At 46.4% G+C, this 18,671-nt stretch overlaps 4 non-coding genes and 42 pseudogenes across 4 annotated transcripts; all 46 read right to left on the reverse strand.

The window, feature by feature from the left end:
* Positions 1 to 269: 269 nt before the first annotated feature.
* On the reverse strand, positions 270 to 388 carry LOC140288982 (5S ribosomal RNA; annotated as a pseudogene).
* Positions 389 to 529: 141 nt separating this feature from the next.
* Positions 530 to 648, reverse strand: LOC140288957 (5S ribosomal RNA; annotated as a pseudogene).
* Positions 649 to 917: 269 nt separating this feature from the next.
* On the reverse strand, positions 918 to 1,036 carry LOC140292853 (5S ribosomal RNA; annotated as a pseudogene).
* Positions 1,037 to 1,305: 269 nt separating this feature from the next.
* LOC140305015 (5S ribosomal RNA) lies at positions 1,306 to 1,424 on the reverse strand (annotated as a pseudogene).
* A 269-nt stretch (positions 1,425 to 1,693) lies between these two features.
* LOC140289345 (5S ribosomal RNA) lies at positions 1,694 to 1,812 on the reverse strand (annotated as a pseudogene).
* A 269-nt stretch (positions 1,813 to 2,081) lies between these two features.
* On the reverse strand, positions 2,082 to 2,200 carry LOC140312407 (5S ribosomal RNA; annotated as a pseudogene).
* Positions 2,201 to 2,857: 657 nt separating this feature from the next.
* Positions 2,858 to 2,976, reverse strand: LOC140290801 (5S ribosomal RNA; annotated as a pseudogene).
* Positions 2,977 to 3,245: 269 nt separating this feature from the next.
* On the reverse strand, positions 3,246 to 3,364 carry LOC140272333 (5S ribosomal RNA; annotated as a pseudogene).
* A 269-nt stretch (positions 3,365 to 3,633) lies between these two features.
* Positions 3,634 to 3,752, reverse strand: LOC140269095 (5S ribosomal RNA; annotated as a pseudogene).
* Positions 3,753 to 4,021: 269 nt separating this feature from the next.
* On the reverse strand, positions 4,022 to 4,140 carry LOC140296626 (5S ribosomal RNA; annotated as a pseudogene).
* Positions 4,141 to 4,409: 269 nt separating this feature from the next.
* LOC140298236 (5S ribosomal RNA) lies at positions 4,410 to 4,528 on the reverse strand (annotated as a pseudogene).
* A 272-nt stretch (positions 4,529 to 4,800) lies between these two features.
* LOC140310067 (5S ribosomal RNA) lies at positions 4,801 to 4,919 on the reverse strand (annotated as a pseudogene).
* A 269-nt stretch (positions 4,920 to 5,188) lies between these two features.
* On the reverse strand, positions 5,189 to 5,307 carry LOC140312826 (5S ribosomal RNA; annotated as a pseudogene).
* Positions 5,308 to 5,576: 269 nt separating this feature from the next.
* LOC140297136 (5S ribosomal RNA) lies at positions 5,577 to 5,695 on the reverse strand (annotated as a pseudogene).
* A 269-nt stretch (positions 5,696 to 5,964) lies between these two features.
* On the reverse strand, positions 5,965 to 6,083 carry LOC140309608 (5S ribosomal RNA; annotated as a pseudogene).
* A 272-nt stretch (positions 6,084 to 6,355) lies between these two features.
* Positions 6,356 to 6,474, reverse strand: LOC140300077 (5S ribosomal RNA; annotated as a pseudogene).
* Positions 6,475 to 6,743: 269 nt separating this feature from the next.
* Positions 6,744 to 6,862, reverse strand: LOC140305546 (5S ribosomal RNA; annotated as a pseudogene).
* A 269-nt stretch (positions 6,863 to 7,131) lies between these two features.
* On the reverse strand, positions 7,132 to 7,250 carry LOC140295219 (5S ribosomal RNA; annotated as a pseudogene).
* Positions 7,251 to 7,519: 269 nt separating this feature from the next.
* Positions 7,520 to 7,638, reverse strand: LOC140294793 (5S ribosomal RNA; annotated as a pseudogene).
* A 269-nt stretch (positions 7,639 to 7,907) lies between these two features.
* Positions 7,908 to 8,026, reverse strand: LOC140300698 (5S ribosomal RNA; annotated as a pseudogene).
* Positions 8,027 to 8,295: 269 nt separating this feature from the next.
* LOC140300699 (5S ribosomal RNA) lies at positions 8,296 to 8,414 on the reverse strand (annotated as a pseudogene).
* A 269-nt stretch (positions 8,415 to 8,683) lies between these two features.
* Positions 8,684 to 8,792, reverse strand: LOC140296921 (5S ribosomal RNA; annotated as a pseudogene).
* A 269-nt stretch (positions 8,793 to 9,061) lies between these two features.
* On the reverse strand, positions 9,062 to 9,185 carry LOC140291337 (5S ribosomal RNA; annotated as a pseudogene).
* Positions 9,186 to 9,454: 269 nt separating this feature from the next.
* Positions 9,455 to 9,572, reverse strand: LOC140289577 (5S ribosomal RNA; annotated as a pseudogene).
* A 269-nt stretch (positions 9,573 to 9,841) lies between these two features.
* LOC140293459 (5S ribosomal RNA) lies at positions 9,842 to 9,959 on the reverse strand (annotated as a pseudogene).
* A 657-nt stretch (positions 9,960 to 10,616) lies between these two features.
* Positions 10,617 to 10,735, reverse strand: LOC140291275 (5S ribosomal RNA; annotated as a pseudogene).
* A 269-nt stretch (positions 10,736 to 11,004) lies between these two features.
* Positions 11,005 to 11,123, reverse strand: LOC140294502 (5S ribosomal RNA; annotated as a pseudogene).
* A 269-nt stretch (positions 11,124 to 11,392) lies between these two features.
* On the reverse strand, positions 11,393 to 11,511 carry LOC140296254 (5S ribosomal RNA; annotated as a pseudogene).
* A 269-nt stretch (positions 11,512 to 11,780) lies between these two features.
* On the reverse strand, positions 11,781 to 11,899 carry LOC140296554 (5S ribosomal RNA; annotated as a pseudogene).
* Positions 11,900 to 12,168: 269 nt separating this feature from the next.
* On the reverse strand, positions 12,169 to 12,287 carry LOC140277411 (5S ribosomal RNA; annotated as a pseudogene).
* A 272-nt stretch (positions 12,288 to 12,559) lies between these two features.
* LOC140307094 (5S ribosomal RNA) lies at positions 12,560 to 12,678 on the reverse strand (annotated as a pseudogene).
* A 269-nt stretch (positions 12,679 to 12,947) lies between these two features.
* LOC140291523 (5S ribosomal RNA) lies at positions 12,948 to 13,066 on the reverse strand (annotated as a pseudogene).
* Positions 13,067 to 13,335: 269 nt separating this feature from the next.
* On the reverse strand, positions 13,336 to 13,454 carry LOC140293134 (5S ribosomal RNA). The gene has a single exon (XR_011912643.1). It is a non-coding gene; the product is annotated as a 5S ribosomal RNA (ribosomal RNA).
* A 266-nt stretch (positions 13,455 to 13,720) lies between these two features.
* On the reverse strand, positions 13,721 to 13,839 carry LOC140292436 (5S ribosomal RNA; annotated as a pseudogene).
* Positions 13,840 to 14,108: 269 nt separating this feature from the next.
* Positions 14,109 to 14,227, reverse strand: LOC140297684 (5S ribosomal RNA). The gene has a single exon (XR_011913397.1). It is a non-coding gene; the product is annotated as a 5S ribosomal RNA (ribosomal RNA).
* A 266-nt stretch (positions 14,228 to 14,493) lies between these two features.
* On the reverse strand, positions 14,494 to 14,612 carry LOC140312576 (5S ribosomal RNA; annotated as a pseudogene).
* Positions 14,613 to 14,881: 269 nt separating this feature from the next.
* Positions 14,882 to 15,000, reverse strand: LOC140296050 (5S ribosomal RNA; annotated as a pseudogene).
* A 269-nt stretch (positions 15,001 to 15,269) lies between these two features.
* LOC140277415 (5S ribosomal RNA) lies at positions 15,270 to 15,388 on the reverse strand (annotated as a pseudogene).
* A 272-nt stretch (positions 15,389 to 15,660) lies between these two features.
* On the reverse strand, positions 15,661 to 15,779 carry LOC140307101 (5S ribosomal RNA; annotated as a pseudogene).
* A 269-nt stretch (positions 15,780 to 16,048) lies between these two features.
* LOC140291524 (5S ribosomal RNA) lies at positions 16,049 to 16,167 on the reverse strand (annotated as a pseudogene).
* A 269-nt stretch (positions 16,168 to 16,436) lies between these two features.
* Positions 16,437 to 16,555, reverse strand: LOC140293146 (5S ribosomal RNA). The gene has a single exon (XR_011912644.1). It is a non-coding gene; the product is annotated as a 5S ribosomal RNA (ribosomal RNA).
* Positions 16,556 to 16,821: 266 nt separating this feature from the next.
* On the reverse strand, positions 16,822 to 16,940 carry LOC140292437 (5S ribosomal RNA; annotated as a pseudogene).
* A 269-nt stretch (positions 16,941 to 17,209) lies between these two features.
* Positions 17,210 to 17,328, reverse strand: LOC140297685 (5S ribosomal RNA). The gene has a single exon (XR_011913398.1). It is a non-coding gene; the product is annotated as a 5S ribosomal RNA (ribosomal RNA).
* Positions 17,329 to 17,594: 266 nt separating this feature from the next.
* On the reverse strand, positions 17,595 to 17,713 carry LOC140269444 (5S ribosomal RNA; annotated as a pseudogene).
* Positions 17,714 to 17,979: 266 nt separating this feature from the next.
* Positions 17,980 to 18,098, reverse strand: LOC140312584 (5S ribosomal RNA; annotated as a pseudogene).
* Positions 18,099 to 18,367: 269 nt separating this feature from the next.
* Positions 18,368 to 18,486, reverse strand: LOC140300936 (5S ribosomal RNA; annotated as a pseudogene).
* Positions 18,487 to 18,671: the final 185 nt, after the last annotated feature.

Below are 18,671 nucleotides of genomic sequence, written 5' to 3' on the forward strand. Positions count from 1 at the left end.
AACAATTTCTGTGACAAATGTGCATTATATAGGTACTGGAATCATACAATTCCTCTATGTAACCAGATAATTGCAGAGAAAGGCTGACTTGTTATGGGCACATCTTCTTCCCTGATGTGATTATTCTCTGCAGCTGAAACTGAGACTCTCAGATCACTTCGTGTCTGCCAACAAAGCAGCAGCAGCTGAAGATGACCAACTTCCTCATGTGTCACAGGGTGATCAGACGTTGCAACAAAAGACATGCAGGTGGTCGAGAGAAGACAAAAAGCTTAAAGCTCCTGGTATTCCCAAGCGGTCTCCCATTTAAGTACTAACCAGGCCCAACCCTCCTTGGCTACCGAGATCAGACGAGGTCGGGCATGTTCAGGGTGGTGTGGCCGTAAGCAACTATGTCTGTGACAAATGTGCATTATATAGGTACTGGAATCATACGGTTCCTCTATGTAACCAGATAATTGCCGAGAAAGGCTGACTTGTAGTGGGCAAATCTTCTAAAAGACATGCAGGTGGTCAAGAGAAGAGAAAAAGCTTACAGCACCTGGTATTCCCAAGAGGTCTTCCATCCAAGTATTAACCACGCCCAACCCTCCTTGGCTTCCGAGATCAGACGAGGTCGGATATGTTCAGGGTGGTGTGGCCGTAAGCAAGCATAACTGTGACAAATGTGCATTATATAGGTACTGGAATCATACAGTTCCTCTATGTAACCAGATAATTGCCAAGAAAAGCTGATAAGTAGTGGGCACATCTTCTTCCCTGACGTGATTATTCTCTCGAGCTGAAACTGAGACTCTCAGATCACTTTGTGTCTGCCAACAAAGCAGCAGAAGCTGAAGATGACCAACTTCCTCATGTGTCACAGGGTGATCAGACGTTGCAACAAAAGACATGCAGGTGGTACAGAGAAGAGAAAAAGCTTACAGCACCTCGTATTCCCAAGAGGTCTTCCATCCAAGTACAAACCAGGCCAAACTGTGCTTGGCTTCCGAGATCAGACGAGGTCAGGCATGTTCAGGGTTGTGTGGCCGTAAGCAACAATGTCTCTGACAAATGTGCATTATATAGGTACTGGAATCATACGGTTCCTCTATGCAACCAGATAATTGCCGAGAAAGGCTGATGTGTAGCGGGCATATCATCTTCTCTGATGTGATCATTCTCTGCAACTGAAACTGAGACTCTCAGATCACTTCGTGTCAGCCAACAAAGCAGCAGCAGCTGAAGATGACCAACTTCCTCATGTGTCACAGGGTGATCAGACGTTGCAACAAAAGACATGCAGGTGGTAGAGAGAAGAGAAAAAGCTTACAGCACCTGGTATTCCGAAGTGGTCTCCCATCCAAGTACTAACCAGGCCCAACCCTGCTTTTCTTCCAAGATCAGACGAGGTCAGGCATATTCAGGGTGGTGCGGCCGTAAGCAACAATAGCTGTGACAAATGTGCATTATATAGGTACTGGAATCATACACTTCTTCTATGTAACCAGATAATTGCAGAGAAAGGCTGACTTGTAGTGGGCACATCTTCTTCCCTGACGTGATTATTCTCTGCAACTGAAACTGAGACTCTCAGATCACTTTGTGTCTGCCAACAAAGCAGCAGCAGCTGAAGATGACCAACTTCCTCATGTGTCACAGGGTGATCAGACGTTGCAACAAAAGACATGCAGGTGGTAGAGAGAAGAGAAGAAGCTTACAGCACCTGGTATTCCCAAGCAGTCTCCCATCCAAGCACTAAGCAGGCTCAAACCTGCTTAGCTTCCGAGATCAGACGAGGTCGGGCATGTTCAGGGTGGTGTGGCCGTAAGCAACAATGTCTCTGACAAATGTGCATTATATAGGTACTGGAATCATACAATTCCTCTATGCAACCAGATAATTGCCGAGAAAGGCTGATGTGTAGCGGGCATATCATCTTCTCTGATGTGATCATTCTCTTCAGCTGAAACTGAGACTCTCAGATCACTTCGTGTCTGCCAACAAAGCAGCAGAAGCTGAAGATGACCAACTTCCTCATGTGTCACAGGGTGATCAGACGTTGCAACAAAAGACATGCAGGTGGTCGAGAGAAGAGAAAAAGCTTACAGCACCTGGTATTCCCAAGCGGTCTACCATTCAAGTACTAACCAGAACCAACCCTGCTTGGCTTCCGAGATCAGACGAGGTCGGGCTTATTCAGGGTGGTGTGGCCGTAAGCAACAATATCGGTGACAAATGTGCATTATATAGGTACTGGAATCATACACTTCCTCTGTGTAACCAGATAATTGCCGAAAAAGGCTGACTTGTAGTGGGTTCATCTTCCTCCTTGATGTGATTATTCTCTTCAGCTGAAACTGAGACTCTCAGATCACCTCGTGTCTATCAACAAAGCAGCAGCAGCTGAAGATGACCAACTTCCTCATGTGTCACAGGGTGATCAGACGTTGCAACAAAAGACATGCAGGTTGTAGAGAGAAGAGAAAAAGCTTACAGCACCTGGTATTCCCAAGCTGTCTCCCATCCAAGTACTAACCAGGTACAACCCTGCTTGGGTTCTGAGATCAGTCAAGGTCTGGCATATTCAGGGTGGTGTGGCCGTAAGTAACAATGTCTCTGACAAATGTGCATTATATAGGTACTGGAATCATATGGTTCCTCTATGCAACCAGATAATTGCCGAGAAAGGCTGATGTGTAGCGGGTAAATCATCTTCTCTGATGTGATCATTCTCTGCAACTGAAACTGAGACTCTCAGATCACTTCATGTCTGCCAACAAAGCAGCAGCAGCTGAAGATGACCAACTTCCTCATGTGTCACAGGGTGGTCAGACGTTGCAACAAAAGACATTCAGGTGGTCCAGAGAAGAGAAAAAGCTTACAGCACCTGGTATTCCCAAGCGGTCTCTCATCAAAGTACTAACCAGGCCCAACCCTCCTTGGCTTCTGAGATCACACGAGATTGGGCATATTCAGGGTGGTTTGGCCGTAAGCAACAATCTCTGTGACAAATGTGCATTATATAGGCAATGGAATCATATGGTTCCTCTATGTAACAAGATAATTGCCGAAAAAGTCTGATATATAGTGGGCACATCTTGTTCCCTGACGTGATAATTTTCTCCAGCTGAAAATGAGACTCTAAGATCACTTCGTGTCTGCCAACAAAGCAGCAGAAAATGAAGATGACCAACTTCCTCATGTGTCACAGGGTGATCAGACGTTGCAACAAAAGACATGCAGGTGGTTGAGAGAAGAGAAAAAGCTTACAGCACCTGATAATCCCAAGCAGTCTCCCATCCAAGTACTAACCAGGCACAACCCTGCTTGGCTTCCGAGATCAGACGAGGTCGGGCATATTCAGGGTGGTGTGGCCGTAAGCAACAATGTCTGTGACAAATGTAAATTGTATAGGTACTGGAATCATACGTTTCCTCTATATTACCAGATAATTGCAGAGAAAGGCTGATAAATAGTGGGCACATCTTCTTCCCTGACGTGATTATTCTCTCCAGCTGAAAATGAGACTCTCAGATCACTTCGTGTCTGCCAACAAAGCAGCAGCAGCTGAAGATGACCAACTTCCTCATGTGTCAGAGGGCGATCAGACCTTGCAACAAAATACATGCAGGTGGTAGAGAGAAGAGAAAAAGCTTACAGCACCTGGCATTCCGAAGGGGTCTCCCATTCAAGTACTAACCAGGCCCAACCCTGCTTGGGTTCCGAGATCAGTTGAGGTCGGGCATATTCAGGGTGGTGTGGCCGTAAGTAACAATGTCTGTGAAAAATGTGCATTATATAGGAACTGGAATAATACAGTTCCTCTATGTAACCAGATAATTGCAGAGAAAGGCTAACTTGTTGTGGGCACATCTTCTTCCTTGATGTTATTATTCTCTGCAGCTGAAACTGAGACTCTCAGATCACTTCGTGTCTGCTAACAAAGCAGCAGCAGCTGAAGATGACCAACTTCCTCATGTGTCACAGGGCGATCAGACATTGCAACAAAAGACATGTAGGTGGTAGAGAGAAGAGAAAAAGCTTACAGCACCTGGTATTCCCAAGCGGTGTCCCATCAAAGTACTAACCAGGCCCAGCCCCCCTTGGCTTCCAAGATCAGACAAGGTCAGACATATTCAGGGTGGTTTGGCCATAAGTAACAATCTCCGTGACAAATGTGCATTATATAGGCAATGGAATCATACACTTCCTCTATGTAACCAGATAATTGCCGAGAAAGGCTGATATGTAGTGGGCACATCTTCTTCCCTGACGTGATAATTCTCTCCAGCTGAAAATGAGACTCTCAGATCACTTTGTGTCTGCCAACAAAGCAGCAGCAGCTGAAGATGACCAACTTCCTCATGTGTCACAGGGTGATCAGACGTTGCAACAAAAGACATGCAGGTGGTAGAGAGAAGAGAAAAAGCTTACAGCACCTGGTATTCCCAAGCAGTCTCCCATCCAAGTACTAACCAGGCCCAAACCTGCTTGACTTCCAAGATCAGACGAGGTCGGGCTTATTCAGGGTGGTGTGGCCGTAAGCAACAATATCTGTGACAAATGTGCATTATATAGGTACTGGAATCATACACTTCCTCTATGTAACCAGATAATTGCCGAGAAAGGCTGACTTGTAGTGGGCACATCTTCTTCCCTGATGTGATTATTCTCTGCAGCTGAAATTGAGACTATCAGATCACTTCGTGTCTGCCAACAAAGAAGCAGCAGCAGCTGAAGATGACCAACTTCCTCATGTGTCACAGGAGGATCAGACGTTGCCACAAAAGACATTCAGGTGGTCCAGAGAAGAGATAAAGCTTACAGCACCTGGTATTCCCAAGCAGTCTCCCATTTAAGTACTAACCAAGCCCAACCCTCCTTGGCTTCCGAGATCAGACGAGGTCGGGCATGTTCAGGGTGGTGTGGCCGTAAGCAACATGGTCTGTGACAAATGTGCATTATATAGGTACTGGAATCATACGGTTCCTCTATGTAACCAGATAATTGCCGAGAAAGGCTGACTTGTAGTGGGCACATCTTCTTCCCTGATGTGATTATTCTCTGCAGCTGAAACTGAGACTCTCAGATCACTTTGTGTCTGCCAACAAAGCAGCAGCAGCTGAAGATGACCAACTTCCTCATGTGTCACAGGGTGATCAGACGTTGCAACAAAAGACATGCAGGTGGTAGAGAGAAGAGAAAAAGCTTACAGCACCTGGTATTCCCAAGCCGTCTCCCATTTAAGTACTAACCAGGCCCAACCCTCCTTGGCTTCCGAGATCAGACGAGGTCGGGCATGTTCAGGGTGGTGTGGCCGTAAGCAACCATAACTGTGACAAATGTGCATTATATAGGTACTGGAATCATACACTTCCTCTATGTAACCAGATAATTGCCGAGAAAGGCTGACTTGTAGTGGGCACATCTTCTTCCCTGACGTGATTATTCTCTGCAGCTGAAATTGAGACTCTCAGATCACTTCGTGTCTGCCAACAAAGCAGCAGCAGCTGAAGATGACCAACTTCCTCATGTGTCACAGGGCGATCAGACCTTGCAACAAAATACATGCAGGTGGTAGAGAGAAGAGAAAAAGCTTAAAGCACCTGGCATTCCCAAGGGGTCTCCCATTCAAGTACTAACCAGGTCCAACCCTGCTTGGGTTCCAAGATCAGACAAGGTCAGACATATTCAGGGTGGTTTGGCCGTAAGTAACAATCTCCGTGACAAATGTGCATTATATAGGCAATGGAATCATACACTTCCTCTATGTAACCAGATAATTGTCGAGAAAGGCTGATATGTAGTGGGCACATCTTCTTCCCTGACGTGATAATTCTCTCCAGCTGAAAATTAGACTCTCAGATCACTTTGTGTCTGCCAACAAAGCAGCAGCAGCTGAAGATGACCAACTTCCTCATGTGTCAAAGGGTGATCAGACGTTGCAACAAAAGACATGCAGGTGGTAGAGAGAAGAGAAAAAGCTTACAGCACCTGGTATTCCCAAGCAGTCTCCCACCCAAGTACTAACCAGGCCCAAACCTGCTTGACTTCCAAGATCAGATGAGGTCGAGCTTATTCAGGGTGGTGTGGCCGTAAGCAACAATATCTGTGACAAATGTGCATTATATAGGTACTGGAATCATACACTTCCTCTATGTAACCAGATAATTGCCGAGAAAGGCTGACTTGTAGTGGGCACATCTTCTTCCCTGATGTGATTATTCTCTGCAGCTGAAATTGAGACTCTCAGATCACTTCGTGTCTGCCAACAAAGAAGCAGCAGCAGCTGAAGATGACCAACTTCCTCATGTGTCACAGGGTGATCAGACGTTGCAACAAAAGACATGCAGGTGGTCGAGAGAAGACAAAAAGCTTACAGCTCCTGGTATTCCCAAGCGGTCTCCCATTTAAGTACTAACCAGGCCCAACCCTCCTTAGCTACCGAGATCAGACGAGGTCGGGCATGTTCAGGGTGGTGTGGCCGTAAGCAACAATGTCTGTGACAAATGTGCATTATATAGGTACTGGAATCATACGGTTCCTCTATGTAACCAGATAATTGCCGAGAAAGGCAGACTTGTAGTGGGCAAATCTTCTTCCCTCATGTGATCATTCTCTGCAGCTGAAACTGAGACTCTCAGATCACTTCGTGTCTGCCAACAAAGCAGCAGCAGCTGAAAATGACCAACTTCCTCATGTGTCACAGGGTGATCAGACGTTGCAACAAAAGACATGCAGGTGGTCGAGAGAAGAGAAAAAGCTTACAGCACCTGGTATTCCCAAGAGGTCTTCCATCCAAGTACTAACCACGCCCAACCCTCCTTGGCTTCCGAGATCAGACGAGGTCGGGCATGTTCAGGGTGGTGTGGCCGTAAGCAACAATGTCTCTGACAAATGTGCATTATATAGGTACTGGAATCATACGGTTCCTCTATGCAACCAGATCATTTCCGAGAAAGGCTGACTTGTAGTGGGCACATCTTCTTCCCTGACGTGATTATTCTCTGCAGCTGAAACTGAGACTCTCAGATCACTTTGTGTCTGCCAACAAAGCAGCAGTAGCTGAAGATGACCAACTTCCTCATGTGTCACAGGGTGATCAGACGTTGCAACAAAAGACATGCAGGTGGTAGAGAGAAGAGAAAAAGCTTACAGCACCTGGTATTCCCAGAGAGTCTACCATCCAAGTACTAACCAGGCCAAAACCTGCTTGGCTTCCGAGATCAGACGTGGTCAGGCATTTTCAGGGTGGTGTGGCCGTAATTAACCACAACTGTGACAAATGTGCATTATAAAGGTACTGGAATCATACAGTTCCTCTATGTAACCAGATAATTGCCGAGAAAAGCTGATAAGTAGTGGGCACATCTTCTTCCCTGACGTGATTATTCTCTTCAGCTGAAACTGAGACTCTCAGATCACTTCGTGTCTTCCAACAAAGCAGCAGCAGCTGAAGATGGCCAACTTTCTCATGTGTCACAGGGTGATCAGACGTTGCAACAAAAGACACGCAGGTTGTAGAGAGAAGAGAATATGCTTACAGCACCTGGTATTCCCAAGCAGTCTCCCATTAAAGTACTAACCAGGCCCAACCCTCCTTGGCTTCCGCGATCAGACGAGGTCGGGCTTATTCAGGGTGGTGTAGCCGTAAGGAACAATTTCTGTGACAAATGTGCATTATATAGGTACTGGAATCATACAATTCCTCTATGTAACCAGATAATTGATGAGAAAGGCTGACTTGTTATGGGCACATCTTCTTCCCTGATGTGATTATTCTCTGCAGCTGAAACTGAGACTCTCAGATCACTTCGTGTCTGCCAACAAAGCAGCAGAAGCTGAAGATGACCAACTTCCTCATGTGTCACAGGGGGATCAGACGTTGCAACAAAAGACATGCAGGTGGTCGAGAGAAGACAAAAAGCTTACAGCTCCTGGTATTCCCAAGCGGTCTCCCATTTAAGTACTAACCAGGCCCAACCCTCCTTGGCTTCCGAGATCAGACGAGGTCGGGCATGTTCAGGGTGGTGTGGCCGTAAGCAACATGGTCTGTGACAAATGTGCATTATATAGGTACTGGAATCATACGGTTCCTCTATGTAACCAGATAATTGCCGAGAAAGGCTGACTTGTAGTGGGCACATCTTCTTGCCTGATGTGATTATTCTCTGCAGCTGAAACTGAGACTCTCAGATCACTTCGTGTCTGCCAACAAAGCAGCAGAAGCTGAAGATGACCAACTTCCTCATGTGTCACAGGGGGATCAGACGTTGCAACAAAAGACATGCAGGTTGTCGAGAGAAGACAAAAAGCTTACAGCTCCTGGTATTCCCAAGCGGTCTCCCATTTAAGTACTAACCAGGCCCAACCCTCCTTGGCTTCCGAGATCAGACGAGGTCGGGCATGTTCAGGGTGGTGTGGCCGTAAGCAACATGGTCTGTGACAAATGTGCATTATATAGGTACTGGAATCATACGGTTCCTCTATGTAACCAGATAATTGATGAGAAAGGCTGACTTGTTATGGGCACATCTTCTTCCCTGATGTGATTATTCTCTGCAGCTTAAACTGAGACTCTCAGATCACTTCGTGTCTGCCAACAAAGCAGCAGCAGCTGAAGATGACCAACTTCCTCATGTGTCACAGGGGGATCAGACGTTGCAACAAAAGACATGCAGGTGGTCGAGAGAAGACAAAAAGCTTACAGCTCCTGGTATTCCCAAGCGGTCTCCCATTTAAGTACTAACCAGGCCCAACCCTCCTTGGCTTCAGAGATCAGACATGTTCAGGGTGGTGTGGCCGTAAGCAACATGGTCTGTGACAAATGTGCATTATATAGGTACTGGAATCATACGGTTCCTCTATGTAACCAGATAATTGCCGAGAAAGGCTGACTTGTAGTGGGCACATCTTCTTCCCTGATGTGATTATTCTCTGCAGCTGAAACTGAGACTCTCAGATCACTTCGTGTCTGCCAACAAAGCAGCAGCAGCTGAAGATGACCAACTTCCTCATGTGTCACAGGGTGATCAGAAGTTGCAACAAAAGACATGCAGGTGGTAGAGAGAAGAGAAAAAGCTTACAGCACCTGGTATTCCCAAGCAGTCTCCCACCCAAATACTAACCAGGCACAACCCCGCTTGGCTTCCGAGATCGGATGAGGTCGGGCATATTATATTCAGGGTGGTGAGGCCGTAAGCGACAATCTCTGTGACAAATGTGCATTATATAGGTACTGGAATCATACGGTTCCTCTATGTAACCAGATAATTGCAGAGAAAGGCTTATGTGTAGTGGGCACATCTTCTTCCCTGACGTGATTATTCTCTGCAGCTGAAACTGAGACTCTCAGATCACTTCGTGTCTGCCAACAAAGCAGCAGAAGCTGAAGATGACCAACTTCCTCATGTGTCACAGGGTGATCAGACGTTGCAACAAAAGACATTCGGGTGGTCCAGAGAAGAGATAAAGCTTACAGCACCTGGTATTCCCAAGCAGTCTCCCACCCAAGTACTAACCAGGCCAACCGTGCTTGGCTTCCGAGATCAGACGAGGTCAGGCATGTTCAGGGTGGTGTGGCCGTAAGCGACAATGTCTGTGACAAATGTGCATTATATAGGTACTGGAATCATACGGTTCCTCTATGTAACCAGATAATTGCAGAGAAAGGCTTATGTGTAGTGGGCACATCTTCTTCCCTGACGTGATTATTCTCTGCAGCTGAAACTGAGACTCTCAGATCAATTCGTGTCTGCCAACAAAGCAGCAGAAGCTGAAGATGACTAACTTCCTCATGTGTCACAGGGTGATCAGACGTTGCAACAAAAGACATTCAGGTGGTCCAGAGAAGAGATAAAGCTTACAGCACCTGGTATTCCCAAGCAGTCTCCCACCCAAGTACTAACCAGGCCAACCGTGCTTGGCTTCCGAGATCAGACGAGGTCAGGCATATTGAGGGTGGTGTGGCCGTAAGCAACAATGTCTGTGACAAATGTGCATTATATAGGTACTGGAATCATACAGTTCCTCTATGTAACCAGATAATTGCCGAGAAAGGCTGATGTGTAGTGGGCACATCTTGTTCCCTGACGTTATTATTCTCTTCAGTTGAAACTGAGACTCTCAGATCACTTCGTGTCTGCCAACAAAGTAGCAGAAGCTGAAGATGACAAACTTCCTCATGTGTCACAGGGTGATCAGATGTTGCAACAAAAGACATGCAGGTGGTAGAGAGAAGAGAAAAAGCTTACAGCACCTGGTATTCCCAAGCAGTCTCCCATTGAAGTACAAACCAGTCCCAACCCTGCTTGGCTTCCAGGTTAAGACAAGGTGGGGCTTATTCAGGGTGGTGTGGCGGTAAGCAACAATATTTGTTACAAATGTGAATTATATAGGTACTGGAATCATACACTTCCTCTATGAAACCAGATAATTGCCGAGAAAGGCTGATGTGTAGTGGGCATATCATCTTCTCTGATGTGATCATTCTCTTCAGCTGAAACTGAGACTCTCAGATCACTTCGTGTCTGCCAACAAAGCAGCAGCAGCTGAAGATGACCAACTTCCTCATGTGTCACAGGGTGATCAGACGTTGCAACAAAACACATGCAGGTGGTAGAGAGAAGAGAAAAAGCTTACAGCACCTGGTATTCCCAAGCGGTCTCCCATCCAAGTACTAACCAGGTACAACGCTGCTTGGCGTCCGAGATCAGACGAGGTCGGGCTTATTCAGGGTGGTGTGGCCGTAAGTAACAATGTCTGTGACAAATGTGCATTATATAAGTACAGGAATCATACGGTTCCTCTATGTAACCAGATAATTGATGAGAACGGCTGATGTGTAGTGGGCACATCTTCTTCCCTGACGTGATTATTCTCTTCAGCTGAAACTGAGACTCTCAGATCACTTCGTGTCTTCCAACAAAGCAGCAGCAGCTGAAGATGACCAACTTCTTCACGTGTCACAGGGTGATCAGACGTTGCAACAAAAGACATGCAGGTGGTAGAGAGAAGAGAAAAAGCTTACAGCACCTGGTATTCCCAAGCTGTCTCCCATCCAAGTACTAACCAGGTACAACGCTGCTTGGCGTCCGAGATCAGACGAGGTCGGGCTTATTCAGGGTGGTGTGGCCGTAAGCAACAATGTCTCTGACAAATGTGCATTATATAGGTACTGGAATCATACGGTTCCTCTATGCAACCAGACAATTGCCGAGAAAGGGTTATGTGTAGCGGGCAAATCATCTTCTCTGATGTGATCATTCTCTGCAACTGAAACTGAGACTCTCAGATCACTTCGTGTCTGCCAACAAAGCAGCAGCAGCTGAAGATGACCATCTTCCTCATGTGTCACAGGGTGATCAGACGTTGCAACAAAAGACATGCAGGTGGTAGAGAGAAGAGAAGAAGCTTACAGCACCTGGTATTCCCAAGCAGTCTCCCATCCAAGTACTAAGCAGGCTCAACCCTGTTTGGCTTCCGAGATCACACGTGGTTGGGCAAATTCAGGGTGGTGTGGCCGTAAGTAACAATGTCTGTGACAAATGTGCATTATATAGGTACTGGAATCATACGGTTCCTCTATGCAACCAGATAATTGCCAAGAAAGGCTAACTTGTAGTGGGCACATCTTCTTCCCTGATGTGATTATTGTCTACAGCTGAAACTGAGACTCTCAGATCACTTCGTGTCTGCCAAAAAAGCAGCAGCTGCTGAAGATGACCAACTTCCTCATGTGTCACAGGGTGATCAGACGTTGCAACAAAAGACATGCAGGTGGTAGAGAGAAGAGAAGAAGCTTACAGCACCTGGTATTCCCAAGCAGTCTCCCATCCAAGTACTAAGCAGGTTCAACCCTGTTTGGCTTCCGAGATCACAAGAGGTTGGGCATATTCAGGGTGGTGTGGCCGTAAGTAACAATGTCTGTGACAAATGTGCATTATAGAGGTACTGGAATCATACGGTTCCTCTATGCAACCAGATAATTGCCAAGAAAGGCTAACTTGTAGTGGGCACATCTTCTTCCCTGATGTGATTATTCTCTACAGCTGAAACTGAGACTCTCAGATCACTTCGTGTCTTCCAACAAAGCAGCAGCAGCTGAAGATGACCAACTTCCTCATGTGTCACAGGGTGATCAGACGTTGCAACAAAAGACATGCAGGTTGTAGAGAGAAGAGAAAACGCTTACAGCACCTGGTATTCCCAAGCAGTCTCCCATTGAAGTACTAACCAGGCCCAACCCTCCTTGGCTTCCGAGATCAGACGAGGTCGGGCATATTCAGGGTGGTGTGGCCGTAAGGAACAATTTCTGTGACAAATGTGCATTATATAAGTACTGTAATCATACACTTCCTCTATGTAACCAGATAATTTCCGAGAAAGGCTCACTTGTTATGGGCACATCTTCTTCCCTGATGTGATCATTCTCTGCAGCTTAAACTGAGACTCTCAGATCACTTCGTGTCTGCCAACAAAGCAGCAGCAGCTGCTGAAGATGACCAACTTCCTCATGTGTCATAGGGTGATCAGACGTTGCAACAAAAGACATACAGGTGGTAGAGAGAAGAGAAAAAGCTTAAAGCACCTGGTATTCCCAAGAGGTCTTCCATCCAAGTACTAACCAGGCCCAACCCTCCTTGGCTTCCGAGATCAGACGAGGTCGGGCATGTTCAGGGTGGTGTGGCCGTAAGCAACAATGTCTCTGACAAATGTGCATTATATAGGTACTGGAATCATACGGTTCCTCTATGCAACCAGTTAATTTCCGAGAAAGGCTGATGTGTACTGGGCACATCTTCTTCCCTGACGTGATTATTCTCTGCAGCTGAAACTGAGACTCTCAGATCACTTTGTGTCTGCCAACAAAGCAGCAGCAGCTGAAGATGACCAACTTCCTCATGTGTCACAGGGTGATCAGACGTTGCAACAAAAGACATGCAGGTGGTAGAGAGAAGAGAAAAAGCTTACAGCATCTGGTATTCCCAAGCGGTCTCTCATCCAAGTACTAACCAGGCCCAACCCTCCTTGGCTTCTGAGAGCAGACGAGGTCAGACATATTCAGGGTGGTTTGGCCGTAAGCAACAATCTCTGTGACAAATGTGCATTATATAGGCAATGGAATCATATGGTTCCTCTATGTAACAAGATAATTGCCGAGAAAGGCTGATATGTAGTGGGCACATCTTTTTCCCTGACGTGATAATTTTCTCCAGCTGAAAATGAGACTCTAAGATCACTTCGTGTCTGCCAACAAAGCAGCAGCAGCTGAAGATGACCAACTTCCTCATGTGTCACAGGGTGATCAGACGTTGCAACAAAAGACATGCAGGTGGTTGAGAGAAGAGAAAAAGCTTACAGCACCTGGTATTCCCAAGCGGTCTCCCATCCAAGTACTAACCAGGCCCAACCCTGCTTGGCTTCCAAGATCAGACGAGGTCGGGCATATTCAGGGTGGTGTGGCCATAAGCAACAATGTCTGTGACAAATATAAACTGTATAGGTACTGGAATCATACGGTTCCTCTATGCAACCAGATAATTGCCAAGAAAGGCTGATAAGTAGTGGAAACATCTTCCCTGACGTGATTATTCTCTCCAGCTGAAACTGAGACTCTCATATCACTTCGTGTCTGCCAACAAAGCAGCAGCAGCTGAAGATGACCAACTTCCTCATGTGTCACAGGGCGATCAGACATTGCAACAAAAGACATGCAGGTGGTAGAGAGAAGAGAAAAAATTTACAGCACCTGGTATTCCCAAGCAGTCTCCCATTCAAGTACTAACAAGGCCCAACCCTGCTTGGGTTCTGAGATCAGACGAGGTCGGGCATATTCAGGGTGGTGTGGCCGTAAGTAACAATGTCCGTGACAAATGTGCATTATATAGGTACTGGAATCATACGGTTCCTCTATGCAACCAGATAATTGCCAAGAAAGGCTAACTTGTAGTGGGCACATCTTCTTCCCTGATGTGATTATTCTCTGCAGCTGAAACTGAGACTCTCAGATCACTTCGTGTCTGCCAACAAAGCAGCAGCAGCTGAAGATGACCAACTTCCTCATGTGTCACAGGGTGATCAGACGTTGCAACAAAAGACATGCAGGTGGTTGAGAGAAGAGAAAAAGCTTACAGCACCTGGTATTCCCAAGCAGTCTCCCATCCAAGTACTAACCAGGCCCAACCCTGCTTGGCTTCCAAGATCAGACGAGGTCGGGCATATTCAGGGTGGTGTGGCCGTAAGCAACAATGTCTGTGACAAATATAAACTGTATAGGTACTGGAATCATACGGTTCCTCTATGCAACCAGATAATTGCCAAGAAAGGCTGATAAGTAGTGGAAACATCTTCCCTGACGTGATTATTCTCTCCAGCTGAAACTGAGACTCTCATATCACTTCGTGTCTGCCAACAAAGCAGCAGCAGCTGAAGATGACCAACTTCCTCATGTGTCACAGGGCGATCAGACATTGCAACAAAAGACATGCAGGTGGTAGAGAGAAGAGAAAAAATTTACAGCACCTGGTATTCCAAAGTGGTCTCCCATCCAAGTACTAACCAGGCCCAACCCTGCTTGGGTTCTGAGATCAGACGAGGTCGGGCATATTCAGGGTGGTGTGGCCGTAAGTAACAATGTCTGTGACAAATGTGCATTATATAGGTACTGGAATCATACGGTTCCTCTATGCAACCAGATAATTGCCAAGAAAGGCTAACTTGTAGTGGGCACATCTTCTTCCCTGATGTGATTATTGTCTACAGCTGAAACTGAGACTCTCAGATCACTTTGTGTCTGCCAAAAAAGCAGCAGCTGCTGAAGATGACCAACTTCCTCATGTGTCACAGGGTGATCAGACGTTGCAACAAAAGACATGCAGGTGGTAGAGAGAAGAGAAGAAGCTTACAGCACCTGGTATTCCCAAGCAGTCTCCCATCCAAGTACTAAGCAGGTTCAACCCTGTTTGGCTTCCGAGATCACACGAGGTTGGGCATATTCAGGGTGGTGTGGCCGTAAGTAACAATGTCTGTGACAAATGTGCATTATAGAGGTACTGGAATCATACGGTTCCTCTATGCAACCAGATAATTGCCAAGAAAGGCTAACTTGTAGTGGGCACATCTTCTTCCCTGATGTGATTATTCTCTACAGCTGAAACTGAGACTCTCAGATCACTTCGTGTCTTCCAACAAAGCAGCAGCAGCTGAAGATGACCAACTTCCTCATGTGTCACAGGGTGATCAGACGTTGCAACAAAAGACATGCAGGTTGTAGAGAGAAGAGAAAACGCTTACAGCACCTGGTATTCCCAAGCAGTCTCCCATTGAAGTACTAACCAGGCCCAACCCTCCTTGGCTTCCGAGATCAGACGAGGTCGGGCATATTCAGGGTGGTGTGGCCGTAAGGAACAATTTCTGTGACAAATGTGCATTATATAAGTACTGTAATCATACACTTCCTCTATGTAACCAGATAATTTCCGAGAAAGGCTCACTTGTTATGGGCACATCTTCTTCCCTGATGTGATCATTCTCTGCAGCTTAAACTGAGACTCTCAGATCACTTCGTGTCTGCCAACAAAGCAGCAGCAGCTGCTGAAGATGACCAACTTCCTCATGTGTCATAGGGTGATCAGACGTTGCAACAAAAGACATACAGGTGGTAGAGAGAAGAGAAAAAGCTTAAAGCACCTGGTATTCCCAAGAGGTCTTCCATCCAAGTACTAACCAGGCCCAACCCTCCTTGGCTTCCGAGATCAGACGAGGTCGGGCATGTTCAGGGTGGTGTGGCCGTAAGCAACAATGTCTCTGACAAATGTGCATTATATAGGTACTGGAATCATACGGTTCCTCTATGCAACCAGTTAATTTCCGAGAAAGGCTGATGTGTACTGGGCACATCTTCTTCCCTGACGTGATTATTCTCTGCAGCTGAAACTGAGACTCTCAGATCACTTTGTGTCTGCCAACAAAGCAGCAGCAGCTGAAGATGACCAACTTCCTCATGTGTCACAGGGTGATCAGACGTTGCAACAAAAGACATGCAGGTGGTAGAGAGAAGAGAAAAAGCTTACAGCATCTGGTATTCCCAAGCGGTCTCTCATCCAAGTACTAACCAGGCCCAACCCTCCTTGGCTTCTGAGAGCAGACGAGGTCAGACATATTCAGGGTGGTTTGGCCGTAAGCAACAATCTCTGTGACAAATGTGCATTATATAGGCAATGGAATCATATGGTTCCTCTATGTAACAAGATAATTGCCGAGAAAGGCTGATATGTAGTGGGCACATCTTGTTCCCTGACGTGATAATTTTCTCCAGCTGAAAATGAGACTCTAAGATCACTTCGTGTCTGCCAACAAAGCAGCAGCAGCTGAAGATGACCAACTTCCTCATGTGTCACAGGGTGATCAGACGTTGCAACAAAAGACATGCAGGTGGTTGAGAGAAGAGAAAAAGCTTACAGCACCTGGTATTCCCAAGCGGTCTCCCATCCAAGTACTAACCAGGCCCAACCCTGCTTGGCTTCCAAGATCAGACGAGGTCGGGCATATTCAGGGTGGTGTGGCCATAAGCAACAATGTCTGTGACAAATATAAACTGTATAGGTACTGGAATCATACGGTTCCTCTATGCAACCAGATAATTGCCAAGAAAGGCTGATAAGTAGTGGAAACATCTTCCCTGACGTGATTATTCTCTCCAGCTGAAACTGAGACTCTCATATCACTTCGTGTCTGCCAACAAAGCAGCAGCAGCTGAAGATGACCAACTTCCTCATGTGTCACAGGGCGATCAGACATTGCAACAAAAGACATGCAGGTGGTAGAGAGAAGAGAAAAAATTTACAGCACCTGGTATTCCCAAGCAGTCTCCCATTCAAGTACTAACAAGGCCCAACCCTGCTTGGGTTCTGAGATCAGACGAGGTCGGGCATATTCAGGGTGGTGTGGCCGTAAGTAACAATGTCCGTGACAAATGTGCATTATATAGGTACTGGAATCATACGGTTCCTCTATGCAACCAGATAATTGCCAAGAAAGGCTAACTTGTAGTGGGCACATCTTCTTCCCTGATGTGATTATTCTCTGCAGCTGAAACTGAGACTCTCAGATCACTTCGTGTCTGCCAACAAAGCAGCAGCAGCTGAAGATGACCAACTTCCTCATGTGTCACAGGGTGATCAGACGTTGCAACAAAAGACATGCAGGTGGTTGAGAGAAGAGAAAAAGCTTACAGCACCTGGTATTCCCAAGCAGTCTCCCATCCAAGTACTAACCAGGCCCAACCCTGCTTGGCTTCCAAGATCAGACGAGGTCGGGCATATTCAGGGTGGTGTGGCCGTAAGCAACAATGTCTGTGACAAATATAAACTGTATAGGTACTGGAATCATACGGTTCCTCTATGCAACCAGATAATTGCCAAGAAAGGCTGATAAGTAGTGGAAACATCTTCCCTGACGTGATTATTCTCTCCAGCTGAAACTGAGACTCTCATATCACTTCGTGTCTGCCAACAAAGCAGCAGCAGCTGAAGATGACCAACTTCCTCATGTGTCACAGGGCGATCAGACATTGCAACAAAAGACATGCAGGTGGTAGAGAGAAGAGAAAAAATCTACAGCACCTGGTATTCCCAAGCGGTCTCCCATCCAAGTACTAACCAGGCCCAACCCTCCTTGGCTTCCAAGATCAGACGAGGTCGGGCATATTCAGGGTGGTGTGGCCGTAAGCAACAATGTCTGTGACAAATATAAACTGTATAGGTACTGGAATCATACGGTTCCTCTATGCAACCAGATAATTGCCAAGAAAGGCTGATAAGTAGTGGAAACATCTTCCCTGACGTGATTATTCTCTCCAGCTGAAACTGAGACTCTCATATCACTTCGTGTCTGCCAACAAAGCAGCAGCAGCTGAAGATGACCAACTTCCTCATGTGTCACAGGGCGATCAGACATTGCAACAAAAGACATGCAGGTGGTAGAGAGAAGAGAAAAAATTTACAGCACCTGGTATTCCAAAGTGGTCTCCCATCCAAGTACTAACCAGGCCCAACCCTGCTTGGGTTCTGAGATCAGACGAGGTCGGGCATATTCAGGGTGGTGTGGCCGTAAGTAACAATGTCTGTGACAAATGTGCATTATATAGGTACTGGAATCATACGGTTCCTCTATGCAACCAGATAATTGCCAAGAAAGGCTAACTTGTAGTGGGCACATCTTCTTCCCTGATGTGATTATTCTCTGCAGCTGAAACTGAGACTCTCAGATCACTTCATGTCTGCCAACAAAGCAGCAGCAGCTGAAGATGACCAACTTCCTCATGTGTCACAGGGTGATCAGACGTTGCAACAAAAGACAAGCAGGTGGTAGAGAGAAGAGAAAAAATTTACAGCACCTGGTATTCCCAAGTGGTCTCCCATCCAAGTACTAACCAGGCCCAACCCTGCTTGGCTTCCGAGATCAGACGAGGTCAGGCATGTTCCGGGTGGTGTGGCCGTAAGCAGTAATGTCTCTGACAAATGTGCATTATATAGGTACTGGAATCATACGGTTCCTCTATGCAACCAGATAATTGCCGAGAAAGGCTGATGTGTAGCGGGTAAATCATCTTCTCTGATGTGATCATTCTCTGCAACTGAAACTGAGACTCTCAGATCACTTCATGTCTGCCAACAAAGCAGCAGCAG

The sequence above is a fragment of the Leuresthes tenuis genome, unplaced genomic scaffold (assembly GCF_036924035.1).
Source record: "Leuresthes tenuis unplaced genomic scaffold, fLeuTen1.0.hap1 SCAF_1, whole genome shotgun sequence".
Taxonomy (NCBI): domain Eukaryota; kingdom Metazoa; phylum Chordata; class Actinopteri; order Atheriniformes; family Atherinopsidae; genus Leuresthes; species Leuresthes tenuis.